The sequence below is a fragment of the Triturus cristatus genome, chromosome 4_2 (genome assembly GCF_964204655.1).
Source record: "Triturus cristatus chromosome 4_2, aTriCri1.1, whole genome shotgun sequence".
Lineage (NCBI taxonomy): Eukaryota > Metazoa > Chordata > Amphibia > Caudata > Salamandridae > Triturus > Triturus cristatus.
Window position 1 is genome coordinate 960,394,833 of NC_140586.1, and position 18,850 is coordinate 960,413,682.

The 18,850-nt window shown below is 50.9% G+C and overlaps 1 protein-coding gene across 1 annotated transcript in view; it reads right to left on the bottom strand.

The window, feature by feature from the left end:
• LOC146839126 (uncharacterized) overlaps positions 1 to 15,430 on the bottom strand; it is a 45,238-nt gene extending 29,808 nt beyond the window's left edge. The window contains exon 1 of the mRNA XM_085603131.1: positions 15,165 to 15,430. The gene's annotated coding sequence lies outside the window, so the exon portion shown is untranslated. The remainder of the gene's footprint in view (positions 1 to 15,164) is intronic.
• Between the last annotated feature and the right edge of the window lie 3,420 nt (positions 15,431 to 18,850).

An 18,850-nucleotide genomic window follows, 5' to 3' on the forward strand; every position in this document is an offset into this window, starting at 1 on the left:
TCTGCACCTCCCTTGCACATTTCTACATCCCTTTTGCCTCTTTCTGTACCCCTCTTACCTCTTTCTGTACCTCTCTTGCCTCTGTCTGCACCCATGTCCCCTCTTTCTGCGACTATCTGGCCTCTTTCTGCAGTTCCATTGCCTCCTTGCACCTCTGTTGCTTTTTTCTGCACTTTTCTTGCCTTTTTCTGCACCCCTGTTATTTCATTCTGCACTTCCCATGCTTCTTTCTGCACCTCTGTTGCTTCTTTCTTCACTTTCCATGCTTCTTTCTACACCTGTCTTGCTTCTTTCTGCACCCCTGTTGTCTCTTTCTGCACTCGTCTTCCCTCTTTCTGCATCTCTCCTCCCTCTTTCTGCACCGCACTTGCCTATTTCCGCAGTTCTCTTGCTTCTTTCTATACCTCTGTTGCTTCTTTCAGCAATTCTTTTGCCTCTTTTTGCACTTCTCTTTTCTCTTTCTGCACCTTTATTGCCTCTTTTTGCACCTCTCTTGCCTCTTTCTGCACCTCACTTGCTTCTTTCTGCACCCCTTTAGCCTCTTTCTGCAACCCTCTTACCTCTTTGTGCAACTCTCTTGCCTCTTTCTACATCTCTCTTCCCTCTTTCTGTACCACTCATGCCTCTTTCTGCACCTCTGTTGCTTCTTTCTGCACTTCTCTTCCTTCTTTCTGCACCCCTCCAGCCTCTTTCAGTGCCACTCTTGCCTCTTTCTGCACCTCTCTTACCCCTTTCAGCACCCCTCTTGCCTCTTTTTGCACCTCTGTTGGTTCTTTCTGCACCTCTCTTGCAAATTTCTGTATCCCTCTTGCCTCTTTTTACACCCCTGTTCTTGTTTCTGCATCTTTCTTGCCTGCTTCTGCACCTCTCTTAGCTCTTTCTGCACCTCTGTTGCTTCTTTCTGCATTTCTCTTGCTTCTTTCTGCACCCCTCTTGCCTCTTTCAGCACCTATGTTGCTTTTTCTGCAGATCTCTTGCCCCTTTCTGCACCGCTCTTTTCTCTTTCTGCACCTCTCTTGCCTCTTTATGTACCCTGTTCCCTGTTTCTGTACCATTCCTGCCTGTTTCTGTACCTCTCTTGCCTCTTTCTATACCTCTGCTGCCTCTTTCTGCACTGTTCTTGCTCTTTCTGCACTCTTCACGCCTGTTTCAGCACCTCTGTTGGTTCTTTCTGCACTGCTCTTGCTTTTTTCTGCACCTCACTTGCCTCTTTCTGCACTTCGCTTGCTTCTTTCCACACCTCCGTTGCTTCTTTTATCAATTCTCTTGCCTCTTTCTGCACTTCTCTTCCATCTTTTTGCACCCCTCATACCTTTTTCTGCACCCCTCTTGCCTCTTTTTGCACCTCTGTTGGTTGTTTCTGCACTGCTCTTGCTTTTTTCTGCACCTCACTTGCCTCTTTCTGCACTTCGCTTGCTTCTTTCCACACCTCCGTTGCTTCTTTTAGCAATTCTCTTGCCTCTTTCTCCACTTCTCTTCCATCTTTTTGCACCCCTCATACCTTTTTCTGCACCCCTCTTGCCTCTTTGTGCACCTCTGTTGGTTGTTTCTGCACTGCTCTTACTTCTGTCTGCACCTCACTTGCCTCTTTCTGCACCCGTTCCCTGTTTCTGCACCTTTCCGGCCTATTTCTGCACCTCTCTTGCCTCTTTCTGCACCTCTGAGGTAGAGGTAGTTTTAATCCCCCTGCCCTAATATGTACTTGGGACTTATGGGGAAGGTCATGCCAATCACAGGGTTACCCCAACCCAAAGTGTACCCTAGTGTAAGTAGGTGTTTTCACCGTATTTCAAGTGTCTTTCAGCATAGAACTGGCTCCGGACCTGGTTAGTCAGAGTCACTTGCCAGCAGTAACAGTCAGTAAAAAGTTGGGGGCACAGGATGACTATGAAACAATGCCTCTTTCTGCACCTCTATTGGTTCTTTCTGCATATCTCTTACTTCTTTCTGCACTTTTCTTCGTCTTTCTGGACTTCTGTTGTCTCTTTCTGCATTTCTCTTGCTTCTTTCTGTGCCTTTCTTCCTCTTTCTTCACATATCCTACCTCTGCAGGCATAGTTAGAAATTAGCATTTTAAAAAACTTAGAAATTCACTGAAAAAACCATAGGTTTCAGGGACGTGATAGCTAAAAAATTTAATTTAAAAAACCTTTGAAATTCAGTGAAAAAACCATAGGTTTCAGGGACGTTATAGTTAGTAATTAGCCTTGAAAGAAACAAAGAAATTCACTGAAAAAAACATAGGTTTTAGGGACGTTATAGTTAGTTGGACATTTCACTCGTACAAAACCAGAGAAATTCAGCCGTTATAGTTCGTTGAGCTAACTATAACTCGCGCCCCTGCAATGCACTGCTGATGATGTCACATATTACATCATTCATGACATGGTAAGTGACATCACTGATGGCATCACTGATGACATTATCCACGTGATAATCTGATGCACCTGCTCACACCCTAATATAACCATTGATACACCCACTCTAAAATACAGACTACCATTTTTTAAACCATAGTCACACCAATACCAATTACTACATACCCACTCACTGAGTCCTAGGTCTACACACACGTCCACTCATTCACCCATACAGACACCCATACATGCAGTCACTTATCAATACAGCACTATCATTTGCCCTCATACAGCTATACAGACACTCACACATTGCCACTCATCCATAGAGTTACTCACAAACCTAGTCAATCATGCAAAGAATAATTCATACTCCCATTTACTCACCTATACAGTTATACACACACCACCTCACGTATTCATACAGATACTAACACATTCTTACTCTCTTATACAATCACTGATACAAGCACACACTCATCAATACAGCCACTCTCAAAATCGCTCACTCTCACACTCACATATACTGCCTTTCACATATGTAGTTACTCACACATGTACCACTGAGACATCCATTCACTCACCAACACACCCATACCCACACTCACCCACCCATACAGCCCTTCACAGATGCACTCTTGAACCCATACACCCAGTGAATTACCCACTCACACATCTATGCACAGAGTCACAGCCCCCACCCGCCCACACAGACACTCAGGCACCCATACAGACACTCAGACAACCAATCAATAACCCATATACACACTCATGTAGCTACTTACCAACCCATGCAGCCGCTTACACACCAACTGACAGACTGATACAGACATTTACACAGTTTACTCACTAACCCATGCATTCAGTAAGACACGTTTAATCACTCACTTATACGGTGAGTCATGCACCTACTAAATCATCTATACAGACACGCATACACCCACTCATAATTCAATACATCTTGGCATACATATATATATATATATAGATAGATATAAAGCACATTTAAACTTTACAGAAACACACAGTCACTGGAGGATGTCATCAGTGATGTCATTTCAGATGTCATCAGTGATGTCATTGACCATGTCATGAATGATGCAATATGTGACGTCATCAGCAGTGCATTGCGGGGGCACGAGTTAAAGTTAGCTCAACGAACTATAACAGCCGAATTTCTCTGGTTTTGTACGAGTGAAATGTCCATCTAACTATAATGTCCCGGAAACCTAAGGTTTTTTCAGTGAATTTCAAAGGTTTTTTAAATGCTAATTTATAACTATAACATGCCTGAAACCTATGTTTTTTTCAGTGAATTTCTAAGGTTTTTTAAATGCTAATTACTAACTGTAACATCCCTGAAACCTATGTTTTTTTCAGTGAATTTCAAAGGTTTTTTAAATGCTAATTGCTAACTATAACATCCCTGAAACGTGGATTTTTCAGTGAATTTCTAAGGTTTTTTAAATGCTAATTTCTAACTATAGCATCCCTGAAACCTATGGAAAAAAAACCTTAGAAATCCACTGAAAAAACTGTGGATTTCTAAGGGTTTTTTAATTGTTAATTTCTAACTATGCCTACTGAGGTAGGTCATGTGCAGAAAGAGGAAGAAAGGCCCAGAAATAAGCAAGAGTAATGCAGAAAGAGGCAACAGAAGTCCAGAAAGACAAAGAAATGTGCATAAAGAAGCAAAAATTATGCAGATAGAAGCAACAGAGTTGCAGAAAGAGGCCTTGTTGCAAAGTCATCATGTGCCCCCACCTTTTTGCCCTACTAGTACTGGTGGTAACTGACTCTGACTAACCAGGCCTAGAGCCAGTGCTACACTAAAAGACACTTAGAATACAGTAAAAACATCTACATGCACTAGGGTACAATATGGTTTGGTGTACCCCTGTGATTGGCATGACCTCCCCTGTAAGGCCCTAGTATATAATAGCGGTACAAAAGGGGGTGGAGATGGACGGAGCATCAGAACCAATCAAACACTCACACCCAGTCAACAGATATGGGTTTGATCCATCACCGTTCTTTAGCCCACTCTGCCACCCCAGTTCAGACATGGCCATATGCAAATCAGTCTGACCCCGTGCCTCATGGGAACAGTCCAGCCCGAACTGCCAAGCCATGCCTTCCCTGGACCGGAAACAAGCTTCCTAGGACCGGTTTCTGGCATGGTTTCTGGCATTTCAGCCGTCTTCAGCCAGGCTTGCTTGAATCCAGTGGCAAAGTGAGCAAGGGACTCACGTCTGAGCATACCCTGCCAACTTATGGCGAACAAAGCGGTACAAAAGGGGGTGGTGATGGACGGAGCATCAGAACCAATCAAACACTCACACCCAGTCAACAGATCTGGGTTTGATCCATCACCGTTCTTTAGCCCACTCTGCCACCCCAGTTCAGACTGCCGGGAATGCATGCGATTGGCTGAAACAGTGAGGACCTAAGAGGGAACCGCGTTTCCAACATGTTAATTAAAAGGATTGAAATTGCGGCTTACGATTGGTCCCTGAGCTGCTTAAAAACGGGCAAAGGGCCGGTCCAAGCTCCACGGCGGGAATTATCGGGCCAGCCGGGTCAATCACATAGGAGTTTGGAACATTCCGCTAATCAGGTAGGAACTACTGAAAGAAGGGTGGTGTGGCCTGCATTTTTGTAAGGGGTGGATACTCCGCAATGTGGGTTGGATGATGGGTATTACAATGGTGCTTAAAAATAATTTGTTTTGCTTACTGAGTCTCATATTAGAGAAGAGAAGGTAAAGAAGCTGAAGTTATCGGGATCCACATATAAAGAGTGTGCGGATTCCAGCTGGCTGGAACTAAAATGAGTATCAAGCTGTGTTAGACCCGGCCTCGTAGCATAGCCATCCTTGTCCCCGCACCACATAACCTGACCCATGCACCTCACGTAGCCCCCGAGCCCACGGCCTAGCCGATCCTTCCCTCTAGAACCCACACACACCCGACCCGGACTTCCCCGTCTGTGGCCTTCCTCCTTTCGGCCACACTGGGCCCGCGTGCCCACTTCATGCACCAAGATGGCCGCCCGGCCCCAGCGCGACCCTGGCCTAGAGGCGCCACTCCGGCTGGGAGACATCGCGCTCCCATTGGGATGAGAGAGGGAGGAGCAGTTTCCATCGCACCTCTGAGCTCCCCTGGGAAGGTGGGTTTCGATCGGCCGCCGGCCTCCCCGAGGGCTGGCTCCACGCCTGCTGGGTGTCTGGGACTCCTCCCGACCCGGCCCTGAAAGGATCAAAAGACAATAGCAGGAAACCCCGACAAGCGACCCCCAGGTGACAAGACCCCTGCCTGCATAGACTCCGGACATCAAAAGAGGGGTCGTCCTATAACAAGGGGTGCTCGGGGACTATCCGGCAGATTCGCCTTTGGAAACACCTGAGCCCTGCTGAGTGACTCGCGGCTCCCTGAAGATCGTAAGACCTCCGAACTTGTGCTTGAGCCCTGCTGAGTGAATCGCGGCTCCCTGAAGATCGTAAGACCTCCGAACTTGTGCTTGAGCCCTGCTGAGTGACTCGCGGCTCCCTGAAGATCGTAAGACCTCCGAACTTGTGCTTGAGCCCTGCTGAGTGACTCGCGGCTCCCTGAAGATCGTAAGACCTCCGACGTGTGCTTGAGCCCTGCTGAGTGACTCGCGGCTCCCACAGACTCTCTTGGTCCCGCCGGACCCCGACGACGACAAGCGTATCCCCCAGCTCGAGGATTGTGAGCTGTGCGCCAGGTACGCCCCTGCATTTGATCCATATCCCCAAAGACTGTCCCGCTACCTCCTACCCCCTCCGAGACTCCGTGAGCCTGCGCTCCATTTGTATATACTTTGACTTGCGGATCATAAAGATCCTCCAACTCCGATCTGATAAAGATTTGTTCTTAAGAACTCCCGGTGTGGTGTCTCTTTGTCGTGTGGTGCCAAGGGTACGATCCTAGTTACGAGATTCCTCCCCTGAGGAGTCTCCCGCCAGTGCCCGGCTACGATACCTTGAGGGTTGACCTCAGGCTAGTCAGTGCCCCTCCGGGCCCCTCTGAGATCGCCTTCTAACATTGGTGGCAAGCGACGGGATTCGGGCCCATAATCTAGAGATCGTACCGTGAACGGCTGACGAACTACCGACAAAGATGGCAGAAGGAAACGCCGTGGTTCTCACAGAAAACGACACCAGTACCGTGTTCCAGGCGGAACAACTGGAGGAGTACACACACAGAGAACTGAAGCAATTCTGCAAAGAACTCAAAATCGCTACCACTGGTCTCAACACCAAAGAAGATATGCAGAAGGCACTGAAAGCTTGGGTGGATTCTGGAGCCCCCCGCCCAGAAGGAGCGGTGGAGCCGCACGACGAAGCTGGACCCTCCCAAGGAGAACGCAGCAGCAACCAGGTGCGAAGCTTCGTACCAGACGGGGGCCTATCCCCGGAGGAACTCGCAGACAGAGAAAGAAGTCGCCATCACGAACTCGAATTAGCCAAACTCAAAATCGAGGGCGAGTTGAAATTAGCCGAGAAAAAGCTAGCAGTGGAACAGATGCGAGTGCAAGGAGAACTAGAAGAGAAGAAACTCCAACAGGAGCACGAAGGAAGGAGACTTCAACTGGAGCACGAACGCAGCTTGAAGGAAATGGAGCTAAAAGCAAAAAACGAAGAAGCGCGGCCCCCGGGGAACCGAGAGGCGGCCTCCCCGGCGGAGCAAAAGGTCCACATCCCCAAGGATGTGGTCAAAGAATATTACAAAAACGATGACATTCAACAGTGGTTCAGGGTATACGAGGTCGCCATGACCTCTCACCGGGTCCCGCAGAAGGATTGGGGGGCCGGGTTGTGGGGACGATTCCTGAGCGAGGGAAGAGACACCCTGCTCGACCTACCAACCTCCATGCAGACCTTCTACGACCACATGAAAGAGGCCCTCCTCACAAGGTACGGTCTCACCCCAGAGATGTACCGTCAGCGGTTCCGGGGCTGCAGGAAGATCCCGGGCACCACCTGGGTGGAGTATGTAAACTTCTTCAGCCGCGCATTCGATGGGTGGATCAAGGGCAGCAAGGTAACCACCCTAGAAGAACTAACGGACCTTATGTTGTGGGAACACCTGGCTGCGAACTGCTTTGTGGAACTGCGCCAGCATCTGCTCGACAGCAAGCTCACGGATCCGAGAAAGCTGGCTGTCGAGGCGGATCGCTGGACCAACACCCGGGTCTCCCGGGGCCCTGTAGGAGAATACCCCCGAGCCAGTCAGGGACCACCCCGCCAGAGAGGGGGGGGGAAACCAGGGAGGGCAGAGAGAGTCCCAGTCCAGTCCCTCGAAAACCCAACCTCCGCCTTTCCCGGCACCCCCACCAGCTGTATCCGGCCCCCCCCTGAGACGGGGGCACCGGGTGACCATCACTTGTTTCCGTTGCCAGATGCCCGGGCATTACGCCAACGACCCTGAGTGCCCCATGGCCCCCCACATCACCCAGGCAGCACCCCCCGCTAGACAAATAGCCAATGTAGCACTGGGGGAGGAGGTTGAGGAGACCGTAGAGTGGGAACCCGCAGCCATGGCCCTAGTATCCTTAGGAGATAGAGAAATGGTCCCTGGAAGCCTCCTACCCTCCAACACGAAGAAATATGGGCAGCTCGTCACAATCAATGGCCACCAAGTAGAAGCCCTTCGTGACACCGGGGCCAGCATCACCGGTGTCCTCAGTCATTTGGTCAATGAAGACCAGGTCCTCCCCAACGTCTTTTGCCCGGTCATTTCCGCTGACAACACGGAAAGTCTGTGTAAGGTAGCCCTGGTGCCTTTTGAATGGGGAGGGGTGGTCGGGAAACTGAAAGTCGCAGTGAGAACCTCCCAGCCAGTCGACTGTCTCCTGGGGAACGACCTGGAAAGTTCCCCCTGGAAACAAGTCGAGCGCAAGACCCACCTAGGGATGATGGGTCTTCCTGAGTGGGTGTGCGCCACCACCCGATCCATGGCAGCCCGACTGACCCCCCTTGGGGAGGTCGACGACGCCCCGACCACTGAAGACAGGATGGTCCCCGCTGAGGGACCCCACGAACCCCCACAAGGAGGGTCGGTCACCAGCGACGAACCCCTACCTTTCGACTCCGCACAGGTCACCGAGTTAGGCCATCTGCCCGAGTTGGCCCAGTGGCGCCACGAGGGGGGCCCCTCCCGAGAGGAGTTCTGCCGAGAGCAGGCTACCTGCCCTTCCCTGGTCGGGCCCCGGCAACAGGCAGAGGCCCAGGCCGCGGGCGACCAAACTGGAACGCACCGGGTGTATTGGGAGAATGACCTTTTGTACAGCGAGCAGAAGTCGGTGGAACTAGGATCCGCCCGGGTGCTGGTGGTACCCCTACGCTTCCGAGACCTCCTCCTGGGCTTGGCCCACGACGTTCCCCTCGCAGGCCACTTAGGCCAGGACAAAACCTACAGTTGCCTCGTGACTCACTTCTACTGGCCCAGAATGAAAGCAGATGTAGAAGCCCACAGCAAGTCCTGTCCCACGTGCCAGGCCAGTGGGAAGAGCGGAGGAAAGCGCAAGGCTCCCCTCCAACCCTTCCCTGTCATCAGTACCCCTTTTGAACGGGTTGGGATCGACATCGTGGGGCCTCTGGACCCCCCAACCTCCCAAGGGCACCGCTTTTTCCTCGTCCTGGTGGATCATGCCACCCGATACCCTGAAGCCATACCCCTGCGCACCGTCACAGCCCCCGTGGTGGGCCGGGCGTTGATGGGAATCTTTTCCCGTATGGGTTTTCCCCGCAAGGTCGTGAGCGATCGCGGTACGAACTTCATCTCCAGATACATGACGTCCTTGTGGCAACAATGCGGAGTGTGCTATAAGTTCACCACCCCGTACCACCCCCAAGGAAACGGCCTGGTAGAGCGGTTTAACAGGACTCTGAAAGGAATGATCGCGGGCCTGGAAGAGCCCCTCCGGCGTAAGTGGGACGTCCTGCTCCCCTGCCTCCTGTTCGCCTACCGAGAAGTTCCCCAGAAATCCTTGGGGTTCAGCCCCTTTGAGTTACTCTACGGGCACCCCGTCCGGGGGCCCCTCAGCCTGGTCAAGGAAGAGTGGGAGGCGGGGCACCGAGGCCACCCCCGCGATGTGTTCCAATACGTCCTGACCCTCCGAAACCAGACTAGGAAGTTCCGAGAGCTGGTCGAGGCCAACCTGGAGGCGAGCCAGGAAGAGATGAAGAGCTGGTACGACCAGAACGCCACTCTGGTCGAGTTCCAGCCGGGCCAGCAGGTATGGGTCATGGCCCCCGTGAAACCCTGCGCCTGCCAGCATAAATGGACCGGGCCCTTCAAAGTGATTGAGCGGAAGAGCCAGGTCACGTACTTGGTGGACGTCCAGTCACCATGGGACCCCCTCCAGGTCCTACACGTGAACCGCCTCAAGCCCCACTTTGTGCGGACGGAGCTGAGCCTCCTGCTGGCCACCGATGACGGGGCCGAGGAGGAGTCGGATCCCCTCCCTGATCTCCTGTGCACCAAAGAGAAGGACGGCTCCGTAGAGGGAGTGAACCTCTCCCCATCCCTCACTCCCCAGCAACGTGAGGATTGCCGCCAGCTCCTAGGGCAGTTTTCCGACCTCTTCTCCCTGGTCCCCCAAGTCACCGACTGGTGTGTCCATGACGTGGACACCGAAGACAGCCCGCCGGTGAAACACCGAGCCAACCGAGTCCCTGATCGGGTCCGGTCCTGCATTCAAGCCGAAGTCTCAAAGATGTTGACCTTAGGAGTGATCGAACCCTCAGACAGTCCCTGGGCCAGCCCCGTGGTCCTGGTCCCGAAAGCAGCTGCCCCCGGTGTCGCCCCAGAACTCCGCTTCTGCGTGGACTACCGGGGACTCAATGAAGTCACCCGAGCCGATGCCCACCCCATTCCCCGAGCCGACGAGCTCATTGACCGACTTGGGGCTGCTCGGTTCCTCAGCACCTTCGATCTCACCTGCGGCTACTGGCAAATTGCGCTCACAGAAGGAGCCAAGGAGCGGTCCGCCTTCTCCACCCCGGATGGGCACTATCGCTTTTGCGTGATGCCCTTCGGGATGAAAAATGCCCCGGCCACCTTCCAGCGACTGGTAAATAGAGTCCTGGCCGGGCTGGAAAAGTTCAGCGCTGCCTATCTAGACGATATTGCAGTTTTGAGTTCCGAATGGAGTGAGCACCTCCAGCACCTCCGGAGGGTGCTAACCGCCCTGCGCCAGGCAGGCCTCACCGTGAAAGCCAGCAAGTGCCAGATTGGGCAAGGTTCGGTAGTCTACCTGGGGCACCAGGTCGGAAGCGGCCAGGTCGCCCCGCTACAGCCCAAGATCGATGCCATCCTAGCCTGGGAACCCCCCACTACCCAAACGGAGGTCCGAGCCTTTCTGGGCCTCACCGGCTACTACCGGAGATTCATCCGGGGGTACGGCAGCTTAGTCGGCCCCCTCACGGGACTCACGTCCAAGAAACAGCCCAAGAAAGTGCAGTGGACCCCTGCCTGCCAAGAGGTGTTCGATGCCCTAAAAACGGCCATGTGCACAGCCCCCGGCCTTCAGGCTCCCGACTACTCCAAGGAGTTTGTGGTACAAACGGACGCCTCCGAGCATGGAATTGGGGCCGTCCTGTCCCAGGTGAATGACCAAGGCCTAGACCAGCCCGTAGCCTTCTTCAGCCGAAGGCTGTTGCCCACAGAACAGAGATGGAGCACCATCGAGCGCGAGGCGTTCGCCGTAGTCTGGGCCCTCAAGAAGTTACGCCCCTATCTGTTCGGCACCCATTTCAAGGTCCAAACCGACCATCGCCCCTTGCGATGGCTCATGCAGATGCGAGGAGAAAACCCCAAACTACTGCGGTGGTCAATCTCCCTCCAGGGGATGGATTTCACCGTGGAACATCGCCCTGGTACTGACCACGCCAACGCCGATGGCCTCTCCCGGTTCTTCCGCCTCAGCAAAGAGAACCCCCAAGAGGATGGGTAGTTCTCTCCGGCTTTCAGCTGGGGGGGACGCGTGTTAGACCCGGCCTCGTAGCATAGCCATCCCTGTCCCCGCACCACATAACCTGACCCATGCACCTCACGTAGCCCCCGAGCCCACGGCCTAGCCGATCCTTCCCTCTAGAACCCACACACACCCGACCCGGACTTCCCCGTCTGTGGCCTTCCTCCTTTCGGCCACACCGGGCCCGCGTGCCCACTTCATGCACCAAGATGGCCGCCCGGCCCCAGCGCGACCCTGGCCTAGAGGCGCCACTCCGGCTGGGAGACATCGCGCTCCCATTGGGATGAGAGAGGGAGGAGCAGTTTCCATCGCACCTCTGAGCTCCCCTGGGAAGGTGGGTTTCGATCGGCCGCCGGCCTCCCCGAGGGCTGGCTCCACGCCTGCTGGGTGTCTGGGACTCCTCCCGACCCGGCCCTGAAAGGATCAAAAGACAATAGCAGGAAACCCCGACAAGCGACCCCCAGGTGACAAGACCCCTGCCTGCATAGACTCCGGACATCAAAAGAGGGGTCGTCCTATAACAAGGGGTGCTCGGGGACTATCCGGCAGATTCGCCTTTGGAAACACCTGAGCCCTGCTGAGTGACTCGCGGCTCCCTGAAGATCGTAAGACCTCCGAACTTGTGCTTGAGCCCTGCTGAGTGACTCGCGGCTCCCTGAAGATCGTAAGACCTCCGAACTTGTGCTTGAGCCCTGCTGAGTGACTCGCGGCTCCCTGAAGATCGTAAGACCTCCGAACTTGTGCTTGAGCCCTGCTGAGTGACTCGCGGCTCCCTGAAGATCGTAAGACCTTCGACGTGTGCTTGAGCCCTGCTGAGTGACTCGCGGCTCCCACAGACTCTCTTGGTCCCGCCGGACCCCGACAACGACAAGCGTATCCCCCAGCTCGAGGATTGTGAGCTGTGCGCCGGGTACGCCCCTGCATTTGATCCATATCCCCAAAGACTGTCCCGCTACCTCCTACCCCCTCCGAGACTCTGTGAGCCTGCGCTCCATTTGTATATACTTTGCCTTGCGGATCATAAAGATCCTCCAACTCCGATCTGATAAAGATTTGTTCTTAAGAACTCCCGGTGTGGTGTCTCTTTGTCGTGTGGTGCCAAGGGTACGATCCTAGTTACGAGATTCCTCCCCTGAGGAGTCTCCCGCCAGTGCCCGGCTACGATACCTAGAGGGTTGACCTCAGGCTAGTCAGTGCCCCTCCGAGCCCCTCTGAGGTCGCCTTCTAACAAGCTGTGATAAACTGGGATCTTAATTCATAAAGAAATACTATATCGCATAGGTTATGAGGAAGGTTTAAGATTTTTTGGCACTATAACGAAGGTGCTTTCCATTGATTTGTTTTTTAGATAAGAATTTTTCCCATTAACGGAAGAAAGTGACGAATTTTAGAAGGACTTATAGGAGATAACCGGAATACAGGGAATTTTGAGGTATGTTTAAGTTCATGGTTATGAGCTCTTTGACGCTATAAAGGAGGTTTTAGAACCAATATTTTCAGGGCGGGGCTGATATCAGTAGTCCTGGACCTAAAATGAGCATTGTGCTTTGGCAATCATGGAACCTTGTCTCACAATATAGACTGTCAAACAAATGATAAAGGGGACAGTCCATTATTTGTCAGTATTAAAAAAGGGTGCATTTCTGTTTCCTCGCTGTAGAAAAGAAGCATCACGATTAATGGGAGGATGTGACACAGTAGAGATGGACATAAATTGAAAGTGAGTTAATTTTGTGGTATGTCCAAAATGTTGTTAATATCATGAAGGCTTGGTGAACTGATGGTTATAGTTAGGTTAATGCATGTATAAATTACAGAGGAATGAATTAAATATAAAGAATCTGATGTAATATGTGTGTTGTTCTACTAATTTCTTGAGCCTAACGATTTGCATGAGATTGTATATAGGCAGGTTTGGAAGGGCATTGATTGATTGCAAAATTGAAGGGGGAGTAACATTATGAATATGGTGTTTGTAGTGTATACATTGGGATTGGAATGACGCATTGATGTCAACATTGATTTGTGTATTTTTTTCTTTGTTTTCCAGCCCTGATGACTTCCAATGGTGGACGAAACGCGCAGGCTGATGTACTTGTATGATATGAGTTTTTGGATTGGATTGCCTTGAAAAGATTTGTTTATGCAATAAAAACAGAACATTTCTATAAAGTATACTTGCCTATGGACTTGGTTCTTAAGGAATTCAATAATGGATTGCTTACAACAATACAAATATCGACGCTCCTCTCAGAAAAATTGATGATGATGACAGGGTCTGAGCGGCGGTGGGACCTTTGAGAGTTGAGCGTGACTATCTTGTGATTAAGGCTTTGGAAATTAATCGGAATTACTCACCAGTGCGCAGAGGTGCTGGGTCCTCACCGCTTGTAGTTTGGAAAAGTCTACTTTAACTAGTACTTGCGTTTGCAGAGTGGTAAATAAAGGGTGCTGGGCCTCCGACTAGCGCTCAAGAATTCCGTTTACAGGAGGTACCAGGAGAGCTTCTTGGCCCCCAAAGTCCCTCAGGAGTAAAGTGGACTTCATCCCCCATCCCGTAGTCTGCCAGGAGGTGCGTTTGCAGAGTGGTGGAGAGAGGTGGCCTCCAAAGACGTCATAGCAATCCTACTGTGTGGGACTTACTGGAGGAAACAAGAGGGGTACTTGGCCACCAAGGACATCCTTGGGGATCAACTACCCCTCCTATTACCTCCAGTAAGTACCACACAGCAGGAGTGCTAAGTTGTCATTACAGGCTAAGCCCCCTTTGCTCACTACTCTGCAAACGCACTCCCTGGCGCTCTCTACAATGAGGACTGAATTCTTGTTCACTGCTGGGGGTCATTAGGGGCCAACTAGCCTACCTCTTACCTCCAGTAAGCCTCACACAGTGGGATTGCTGAAAGGTGGACACAGGCCAGGCCCCCTTTCTCCACCACTCTGCAAACGTGCCTCCTGGCGCTTTTGGTTGGGGGATGAAGTCCCCTTTCCTCATGAGGGTCCCTGGGGGCCAACTAGCCCACCAGGTACACTCAGTAAGCCCAACACAGCTGGATTGCTGAGAGTGGTCTGAGACCACGCCCCCTTTTTACACCACTCTGCAAACGCGACTCCTGGCGCACTGCCGCTCGGGGGATGAGGTCCTCTTGTGTCCTGATGTCCTCAGGACACCACAGGACCTTATCGCCCCACCAGATCTCTCAGAGTGCAGTAAGATGCAGTGCAGTGTGTACAGATTCCTCACAGTGCAGTAAGATGCAGTGCACAGATCCCTCATAACACAGTAAGTTGCAGTGCACAGATTCCTCACAATGCAGTAAGATGCAGTGCACAGATCTCCTCTTTAACACAACTGATGCCCACCAACACCCCCAGGGCCTGAAGGTAAGCCCCCCCAGAGGCCCCTGGATAGAAGAGCCTAGCTCAGCCCGGCTCCTGCAGAGATTCCCTCCAGGATTATTCAGCCTATTTCTACAAACACAGCAGAAGGTGCTGACAATCTCCTACCTGAGCAGAAACCTGCACAGATTCCTCATAGTGCAGTAAGATGCAGTGCACAGATCTCTCATAGTGCCGTAAGATGCAGTGCAGTGTACAGATCCCTCATGGTGCAGTAAGATGCAGTGCAGTGCACATATCCCCTCTTTAACACCAATGATGCCCACAAACACCCCAGGGCCTGGAGGAAAGCCCCCCAGGCCCCCCGGATAGAAGAGCCCAACTCAGCCCGGCTCCTGGCAGAGTTTTTCTCCAGGATTATTCAGTCTATTTCTACAAACACAGCAGAAGGGGCTGACAATCTCCTACCTGAGCAGAAGCATGTGCAGACACGCCCAGGGGCTCCAGGGGGGAGGCGGGGAGAGGGGCAGATCTGGGGTCTGAGGGGGGGGGGGGGCAGATGCAGATCTGGGGTCTTGAGCGGGGTCTGAAGATGGAGATAACTGCAGACACACAGTGGTCATTCCATCTCTGCAGAGGCCGGAAGTGATGTCATCACCATTGCTGCTGGTGTCTCTGCCGCCGCTAACCTGGAAAAGTATCCCTTTCCACCTCCGTGGACTGCATTCACCAGGACCCTCATTCGGAAGTGGTCAGACACTGCTTCCCGCACATGCGCAGACTGCCCCTGTGACCAGGCGTGGGCAGACACTGCTCCCCCGCACATGCGCAGACTGCCCCTGCGACCAGTCATGGGCAGACACAGCTCCCCCGCACATGCGCAGACTGCCGCAGAGAATGTAAAGGATTCACACCCTGCACTTCATGTGGGCGAGATAAACACAAGACATCTCTCCCCTCCCCCCAAACTCCCCCCTAGCTTCACGCCCAGACAGGCAGAAGTGAAGGGGGGTCTGGGGGTGATGCAGACAGTGCCCCGCAAAGAGAAGAGAGAGAAAACTAAAGAAAGACGCAGAGCGAAAAGCATGAATATAACACGGATTATTTATACCAAGTACAGAATCAGTGCCTTCCATCCTGCACTGCCACTCACTCCCCTGCACTGACACTGACTTACTCCCTGCACGGCCTCTCACTCAGTCCCTGCACTGACACTGAAAAATGGGGATTTTTGGGGGTCCAGGTATAGAAAAATGTCAGTGTGCTCCAATCTTGTTTCTCATGCCAGAAATGTTTAGGAAAAATTTGCGAAATATTGCGCCTTTTGGAGTATGTAGTTCAAGCCTTTATTAAAGGTGTCAATTATAACCGTTTCTGATATTAAAATTATTAAATAAATATGAGCTCAAATTAAAATATATATTTATACTGTCAGATATCGTTATACTCCTAGTGTCATATATGTGTATGCAATCCTATGTCAAAGTCAGGACAGAAATGCCTGCCTACAAATACAAGTATAAACTATGTAAGCACATCATATTGTGCGAATGCTTCATAAATACCTATAAAAATGAACTTAAAAGGCAAAGAGTGTGTGGAAGAACTATCAGCCTTGGCCTCCTTTTTGATGTGAGGCATGAGGGTTGGAGCAGAGTCTAAAGTAAAGCACAACAAATAAATGGCAGAACCAGGCATGAAATGTAAGTGTTGTTATATTTATTGCAAAAACAGCACAAAAACTGCACAATTGTAAACACAACAAATCCTGCCAGTCCCTGAGATTGAAACATGAAATCCCATGGACAAAAGAAACCCAGTGAGTACCCTTCTACCTCTCGATTGCTGAAGCTGAGGAGTGTCTCATTGACACGTTCGCTGTGTGCCTTCACAATGTTGTGTTTCCTCATGTTGCTGCTATGTGCTCCACCTTCATCTAAGGTTTTGTTTTCATCAGCATTCCTTCCCTGTGAGGCCCTGATGGCCCATCATGGCTTCAAGGCAAAGTCTTATTCATGAGTCGAGTGTTCGCTTTGAGCGGGTGCACAACACTTCTGGCAGCGTAATATCCACGACATGTCTGTGTCTACCATCTTGAACATTCTTTCCCAGTGTGCCTCACAGCATTATTGTGAGGCTCATAGGCTTACTGACATTTTGCATGCTTTGGGTCCTGCAGTCCAAGATTAGCCCTTTCGTTAATAGAGACCAAAGTGATGGAAGAAATGCTTGAATGAATCTGAGCCACTGATGATTGCTTGTGTCACACGACAGGCTCATGTTTTCACCCACTCCAGACCTACTATATGCAGGTCATCATTGCTTCTGCTCAAATAGTGAGTCAAAGCTGGCAGGACAGGACCCCTCTACGCCAGTTCATAGATAAAGTTGTCTCTTCCGAGACCCCGTTATTTGGAGTTTGCTCTCCGTTGAGAGCTGAAACTGTATCCTGTTTTGGATTGCACTAGAAAGAGACTGCTTGTTGCACAGAAAGAGGAATGAAGGTGATGCCTCGCTAATTTGTAGACATCGGACTGTTCCGATTGGTGATTTATGGAGGCGTGGTTCAAAGCCTCATGGGATGTGTCGTATTAAAATGTTTTACTGTTTTTTGATTTGCTGCTGTAAAAATGAGTAGTAAAGATTGAGAAGCACAACCCTCTCCTCTGTATCCTTAATAGAATCTAAAATTGTTGTTGCATTTGCTGGAAAATCTTCTATCCTCGCCTACGTCCGGACATAATATCACCTCCTGGGCAGAGTGCTTTCCTCTGCTCGCGCAATAGGACATTCCCACACTTTAGTAGCGGTCATGTGCAGTAAGACACAACAGCACTTATCTCCTGGGCTTGCCCAATAACACACGGGTCATGCGCAGTAAGATAATAAAGTCTCAGTAGACGCTTTAGAGTTTGTCATACGCAGTAAGACATCCCTGCACTTATTGTTTGAACATGAGCAGTAGGACACGTGTTGTGTTGACAAGTTGTCCTTGTTTCTTTATGGACAACTTGTCATTATCTCGTGCTTGGGCGCTGTTGCCCTTCAAAGTTGTTTCCATGTTCTGGCGTTCTCGTCTGCCCTGCTCTAACTGTATAGTTTGGCAGATGCGACGAGAGCACCAGGAGGAGCGGTTGTGGGTTTTCTACTTCAACACGAAATTGCATAATTAACTACTATGGTCAACCACCGTGTCTACAGGATCTCTCTTTCAACATATGGTGACAAGAATGGCAAAATGAACGGAAGATAAACCCACCGACCGACTTAATTTCATACTTTTCCAGCTTTTCTTGCTGCCCACTCCTTTGGACTCCGCGTCTGCTCTGGCTTTTCAACCAGCGGCTTGATCGTGCTCCGCTCCACTTCCGACGACGCGACGACTTCATCACGTGATCGCTGGAGGAGGAACCTCCGGTATTTTGGGATTAGGAGGAGGTGTTTGGCTTCGCTTGCCAGCAACTACTTTCACTGTTGCTTAGCAAAGCGAGCCCGAGCTTCCTGATTCATGTGCTCCTTCCACCCCTCTCAAGCAGCACAAGTGCAAGCGCTCAGGCTCACATGCTTTGCACTCTTTCAATCCGAATTTCACTACGGATCGGGTAAACTTAGCCTGTTGTTCGGTGACAGGCACACCTTATTGCTCCATATTTGTTTAATTTGCCTGCACATTCAGTGCCAGGCACACTGTTATTTTCTATGGTAATTGAACCTGCCTGCACACTCAGTGACAGGCACACTGTTAATTTGAATTTGCTCATTTTACTTGCCTGCACTCTTGTGATAGGCACACCTCTCATTTTCTGTCATTTGTAGTAACCCAGCTCATTTTAAACTCTTTTGGGCATTTTCCTTAGAGCATCATTTTTAAATGCATAACCTTTTGGAAGTAACATGGCATCCAATAACCAATTACTTAACATGTCACATTTTCTTACTGCTTCCGGGAAACTAGTCATTTGTTGGAAACACTGGTTTAATTCATTTGAGAATTATTTAGTTGCAAATGATGCCACAGAAAGAAAGTTTGCCCTTTTGTATGGTCATCTGGGATATGAAGGACAACACGTTTTTAACAATCTACCACAAGTACAACCACCTGCAGGAGCACCAGAGGGTTGGAATGTGTACTAAGAGGCTATAGCTAGGCTCAC